The sequence below is a fragment of the Medicago sativa genome, chromosome 5, assembly GCF_051527215.1.
Source record: "Medicago sativa cultivar Bolivia chromosome 5, Bolivia_mono, whole genome shotgun sequence".
Classification (NCBI taxonomy): domain Eukaryota; kingdom Viridiplantae; phylum Streptophyta; class Magnoliopsida; order Fabales; family Fabaceae; genus Medicago; species Medicago sativa.
The window spans coordinates 79589969-79596960 of record NC_140753.1 but is presented as its reverse complement, the minus strand read 5'-3'; the positions used below and the strand labels follow the sequence as shown (position 1 = coordinate 79596960).

The 6992-nt window shown below is 32.6% G+C and overlaps 1 long non-coding RNA gene and 1 pseudogene across 2 annotated transcripts; one reads left to right on the top strand and one right to left on the bottom strand.

Moving 5' to 3' along the window:
• Nucleotides 1-292: 292 nt before the first annotated feature.
• LOC146925488 (uncharacterized) lies at nt 293-2178 on the bottom strand. The gene is made up of 2 exons (XR_015011050.1): nt 1326-2178; nt 293-433 (listed from the first exon to the last, which is right to left on the bottom strand). It is a non-coding gene; the product is annotated as an uncharacterized LOC146925488 (long non-coding RNA).
• Nucleotides 2179-4623: 2445 nt separating this feature from the next.
• LOC146925487 (chaperone protein ClpB1-like) lies at nt 4624-6785 on the top strand (annotated as a pseudogene). The gene is made up of 2 exons (XR_015010520.1): nt 4624-4841; nt 4918-6785. The product of XR_015010520.1 is annotated as a chaperone protein ClpB1-like (transcript).
• The last annotated feature ends 207 nt before the right edge of the window (nt 6786-6992 follow it).

Below are 6992 nucleotides of genomic sequence, written 5' to 3'. Positions count from 1 at the left end.
AAAAAAAAAACTACAAACATCACATGGAAAAAAACACACACGTATTCCCTTTATACAACCTTTACCTAAATATATCTCCTTCTCAACAAATACATCAAAATTTGAGTACTTAGAGACATAAGGTGCTCTGGTCTATAGCGAGGAACCCATGAATTTTGAATATTAAGGACAACATATATATGAATTTGTAGCATTACACACACGGACATACATATGTGTTTGCCCGAAGGCGCACACGTGCGTGCACCTTATATTCTTCTACACGTGTAGTAGGATCAAGCTTGAGAAACTATTTCGTATTCATTTGATGTTGTGGAAAGTGACAAAAAAATGTTCTCTTCGCTATACTTCATCTTCAGATGTTGAAGCTTGGATCTTACGTCAACAAGTTTTGCACCTCCAAATGACATCAACAATTAGAACCATTGAAGTACTACAAATACACAAAAAAAACACAATTTTAAATAAATGAAGGTATATTAAACTAACATATATCTGGCCGGCTAAATAAATAAAACTTGGTTAATTAATGTATATCTAAGGAGATGTCTAGTAAATTTGATTAAATATGAACTTTGATAAGTTATTTGATATACAAATATATGACACAATAATTACTTAAAAGCAATCAGATGGCATAATAAAAACAACTTCTAAACTATGACTTTGACTGTAATTCGATAACGAAGAAGCTCCTCCAGAAGTTTGTCCGTTGGAATTGTAGCTGTCTCAACGTGAGTCGGCATGACATTTGACTTGAGTCCACGATGAGCGGCGGCGAACTCGGAGAAGGTGTGGTCGGAAAATTTTGTGACTCCGTGTTTTGCACCACCAAGCTTCTGGTGAAGCTTTGCTTTCTCAAGGTTTGACTTGAAAACCGATAATCGGTATTCATGTTCCTCATGGGTTGCACAATTTTGATGGTATTTTATCTTAAAATCGTTGAAATGATCTGCTTCCGGTGAGGAAAAATATGTTGAATGCAGTGGTGGCTTGTTGAATGTAGCGGTGAGAAAAAATACGTTGCATGTAGCAGTGAGAAAAAATATGTTGAATGCAGCGGTGAAAGCAAGACGGTGAGCCATGGTGGGGAGAAAAATCGTTGAAGTGACCTGCTTCCGGTGAGAAAAAATACGTTGCAAAAAAGGAATGAATGCAGTAATGTATCAGAGGTTTTTCGATGAAAGCATTAGCTTTTGTTGTCGTGTGGGGAGCCTAAGTTAATATGAATATTCTTAAAACACTTCCATAGCCAGGAGCCCATGAATTTTGAATATTGAGGACAACATATATATTAATTTGTAGCATTACACACACAAACATACATATGTCTGTGCCCGAAGGCACACACGTGCGTGCATGTGCCCGTGTGTATTATTTGTCCTTATATTCTTCTACCCATATTAGTAGGATCAAGCCTGGGAAGGTATTCATTTGATGTTGTGGAAAGTGACAAAAAATGTTCTCTTCATTATACTTCATCTTCGAATGTTGAAGCTTGGATCTTACGTCAATAAGTTCTTTCCGCACTTGCAAATGACATCAACAATTAGAACCATTGAAGTGCTACAAATACACAAAAAAAAAACACACACACACACACACAAAATTTTAAATCAAATGAAGGTATATTAAACTAACGTATATCTGCCTGCTAAATAAATAAAACTTGGTTAACTAATGTATATCTAAGGAGATGTTGATAAATTTGATTAAATATGAACTTTGATAAGTTGTTTGATATACAAATATATGACACAATAATTACTTAAAAGCAATTAGATGACACAATAGAAACAACTTTTAAACTATGGCTTTGACTATAATTCGATAACGAAGAAGCTCTACATTGAGTTGTTGACGAGTAGTCTGGACATACTTCTCAACTTTCACATTTCAAGTTAAACCTGAAAACATCCCCCCAAAGAGCATAAAGACTCGTCAAAGTTGAGAAGTATTAACAATAAAAAATAACCCGGATCCCATTGTTTGAATTGCCCTTTGACACATGCATTCTCATTATTGTCAAGCAACAAGTTACAAACAATGAAACAAGCTTTTATTTCCAGTCCAATCTTTTGTGTAGCTATTTTTATGGAAAGACTCTATATACTTTATTCTCCGCATGCAACACACTTTCAATCCCATGACTCTTCTCCCTAAAAAAAAAAGGCCACTTTTTTTTTTTAACTGACCAATTCTTTTCACCATCCATCTTGTTCCTTTGAACTAGCTTATCAAAAATGGTTTACACATGTAACATTTGCCACATGCTTCCCTTTTGCTCGGTCAAATGCGTAGATCTCTCTCTAATAGCAATGTACTCACTTTTACTCCTATTATTATGCCTTGTTTGCATGTTATATGTAACAACCAACATCACTTCCAAATTATAAAAAAAAGCCACGATTCTTCAATTATTTTGATTCAGCCCATAATATACGTATATACATACTGATCTCTCACTAGCAATTTTTCGATTACAATTTCTCTCCTCCAAATACATCAAGTTTCTGGGTTACATCTCCCGTGATTGTTCAAATTCCAGCTATTATGTTACCTTTGAAAGGATTCATACCTCAGATTTTGTCTAATTGGTTATTATTTTGCAGGTCTCTTTCGAATTGATATTAGAGATGTTGAGTTATGTCAGTGGTATATTCTACAACAATCTTAAGAACAGATAAGTCTAAGCAATCTTTTTCTTTGATCTCATCTTAATTTAATTGATATTTATGTTTATGTTAATTATTACTTTGACATAATTTATGGTTACATATACTACATGATCTACACATGTTTCATTAACATGTGTTTCTTTTTTGTTTCAATAGATTTTGAAGAGTGTTTTCTTTGAACTACATTTTCAAGAACCTTTTTTACACAGCTAAAAGGTATATTCATCACACCATATATAGTCCTTTTAATATATAGATTTGCTTTCAATATTTTTTTACTGAATGTGTAAAATGACTAACTATTATCATATGTTAGTATTCTTGATTTGCCTCTTATTGTATGAGGGTGGGTACGAATCAATTACGACTCCTCTTCATAAAAAGAAATATGAAAGTAACATTTCATATAATCAATTAAAAACAATCTCATAACAAACTAAACAAACAAATGGCTTATAAATGTTTGAAATCTTTTTCAATGTCCACTGTCTAAGAAGTAAAATTTATGCAAAAAATTTATATTTTGAATTTTATATAAATAAGCTGCATAAGTGAATCCATCATTATCTACCATGTTATATTATGTCATATAGTCACCTGAGCCATGTTAATGATATTAATGTAGCTACTTAATTGAATATTATCGCCACGTTGATGTTATTATGCAACCTTATGATACTATGAATGGGTTATTTGTTCCTGCATTGTATTTGTGAGGGTTCATGTGGTTTGAGGTGACGAGAGTGAGAGTGACGATGAGAGAGTAAGGTTGTAATCGGAGAGTTGGATTGATCATCGGAGAGTGACAATTACATGACCTAAAGAAATAAAAAACTGTTTTTGTAAATCTGTTTCCTTTTATTGTGACGTTGCCATATATTGCTGAAAATGTAGTTGTAGTCTTCTTTGAAAGAAAAAAAAAAGTGGGGTTAATGTAGTTGTTTTCTGGAAGAAAAAAAAATTGTTTATGTAGAGTTGTTGTAAATTTGCAATTTGCCTCTACCTTTTGTTGCCGTTACTAGAAACTGAATTAGGAATAAACTATTTTTTGCTGTTCCTGTTTCCTGCAGAAAAAAATTAAAGAAATTGTTGTATTTTATTGTAAAACTGTTGCGATGATTATAATTTTTTTTTCATGTAAATGATGTTAAAAATAATTTCTACCAAATCATTGCTTTATTAAGTTGAATTTCATCCGGATCAGTTAGGTGAAATAATTTGTTTTCTTCTGATTTTGTGTAAATGCATGTTTCTAATTGATATCATTTTGAGTATGATTTATAGGAAAAAGATGGAAATCTTAAAATTGGTATGATTGTAAATGCTGCTTGTTATCTTAAACGACGTCGGATGTTTTATTCCTTTCTTAAATTTTCTTGTTGGTTGTTCTCAACCTGAAGGACCACTTTACATATTTTTTAAATCTTTTGGAAATTTTTTAGGAATAATTTTGCTGTAGTTTTTTTTTTTTAAAAAAAATGTTGAAAGATTTAATGGAAGATATTTTTGCAAACTTTACACTAATCTTTCGCTATTGTATAGTTTCGAGGGAAAAATTCTTTTAGGTGGGTTGAGTGTAAGACCTGAAAATATTAATATGTAAATAAGTATTTTATTCTTTTTATGTGTCAGAATTATTTCACTTCATCTCTTAAAAAGGGATTATTTTGTTGTTATCCATGATTTTATTTTACAAGAGAATTCTATCATAATCTTGTTGTCTTTCTAGTTTCGAGGACGAAACTATTTTAAAGGGGTAAGTATTGTAAGATCCTATATTTTAATTAAAAGGTTAGAACCTTTAGTTTTATTTAATTTAAAGGATTTTAAGTAATCCATGTGACCATGTAAATTAATTTTATTTTTAATTATGTGAAATTAATATATTTTAATTTTTAATAGAAGTAATAAAACGTGAACGAAAGTTGATACATCGTATTGTTCTATGTATTCTGACATTTTAATTCTTACTAACCGATTTTCATCATCAAAAAGTTGTTCTACAAGAGCCTTTGCAAGTTCAGTTTTACCAACACCAGTTGGACAAAGGGAATATGAAGGAACCTCTTGGATGTTGAGCTCTTCCTAAACCAGCTCTTGATCTCAATACAGCCTCAACAACAACATTAACTGCTTGGTCCTGTCCCACAACTCTCGTGTGCAATCTGTCACAGAGTCCAATCAACTTTTCCTTCTCATTTTGGCTATGCCTAGTCACGGGAATACCAGAGTTGTGGACTGGTATTCCCGTGACTTGGCTCAGCCAAATGAGAAAGAAAGGTTGATTGGACTTTGTGATAGATTGCACAGAGTTGCAGGACAATACCAAGCAATTAATGTTCTTGCTGAGGTTTTATTGAGATCGAGAGCTGGTTTAGGAAGAGCTCAACAACCAACATGTTCCTTCCTATTCCTTGGTCCAATTGGTGTTGGTAAAACTAAACTTGCAATGGCTCTTGCAGAACAACTTTTTGAAGATGAAAATCTGTTAGTGAGAATTGACATGTCGGAATACATGGAACAACACGCTATGTATCTTTCTATTGGGTTTATTTATATCTGACTATGATCCGGAGTTTAAATTTTGCATATTTCTTAATACGAAAAAGATGAATATCTTTCTATTAAAAAAAGTTAATTTTTATCACAATCAATCATGAATGTATCACATCACATGTATGGTGGTATCAATTACAATAAATACAAACAAGTGATCACTCTCTTAAATAGAATTTGAGATGAGGTTACCATTTATAAAATTATCTTTATCGAATGTGATGTTAGTTATGTACTTGCAGCTTGAACTTTATGGCATTGGAAGTTTGTCAATGGAGGCAATTATATTATTTTACAGTTGTTCTGTAGGTACCCAAGAAAAGTTGAAAGTTAGTTAACTACCGTTTGATGCACTTTTTAAATCGGGTGAACCGATTTAAAGAGTGTCTCAACCGATCTCAAAAATGCCGAACAACAGTTAATTGTAGTTTGGTGGGTGCATGAGAGCAACCACTTGGTGCCTAATGATCAATCGTCATGTTATTTTCTTATAACAACCCTTGCACAATACTCATATTTGGCCCAAATCTCTTTAAGTATTGTAACGGTTAGTTAACATCTAGATATATTTTTCCCTCATCAATTTGTTGTAAATAGATCATTTACAATCAATGAGCGAAAATCATTTTGTTCATAATTTTCTCTATATGGTATTAGCCATTAGGCGCATCATTTTATGCTTCCACATTCATGCCTTTTTGTTAATCAAATCCTTCCACCATGGAACTAAGATGATGTTAAGTTCGATTCTTGGGAACAATGTAACAACTTGGTGGTATCTTGGATCAATCGCAGTCTTTCACCTCAAATTGCTTCTAGGGTTGACTAAATCGACAATGCCAAAACACTATGGGATAATCTCAAAGAACGATTTACCAAAGGCAACCATTTTCAGTTTGCAGGTCTTCTTAAAGAAATGCATTCTTTCAAACAAGATGTACGATATGTAACTAATATTTTCACTTATTTGAAAACCCTTTGGGATGAATTAGAGGCTTTACGCCCTATTAAAGATTGTATGTGTTCTGTGAAATATTCTTCTGGATATTTGAGACATCGAGTTGTAACGGGATTCTGAATGTGTTGGAAGCTTCTTGAACGGTTTAAATGACAATTTCTTCTTAATAAACCTGCCTCCAATTGACAAGGTTTATTCCTTAGTTTTACAACAAGAAGGTCAACTTAGTGGCATTGCTTATGTAGATGCCGAAGTTCTTTTCAACTCTGCTGAACAATCTAGGTTCCCTGCACAAGGTGGTTGATCAGGATATGATCACTGTAATAATGGAAGAGGATATTCTGGTGTTTCCACAAAAGATTCTGCAATTAATCTTATTTTGGTGGAATCCTATATAATCAACAGATCTTTAAACGATTCAACGATTATGGTCGCGGTGGTTGAACTACATAAGGCAACTTTAGTTGTTGTTTTGTTTGATACTTATGAGTTTGATTTAACGTTTGAATTATAATATTTCAAATTTAAATTATGTAAGTGTTATGCAACTATGTTGTAATGTTAAGCTATGCATACATATGAATTTATATGCATATATTTGACATTTATGAGCTTTCTATAATCCTACGATTAATGTTACGATTAACGATTTTACTTTCCTTTACCTTAGCCCAGATAAACTTGCACCAGTTTTGAGGCACACTTGTAGGAATAAAGTGTTTGAATGCAATTTGCAGTGAGCTGCCCTTGTAGTGAGTTTGTCCAGTTGATAATAATTTTGTTAACTATAGCAGAAAATT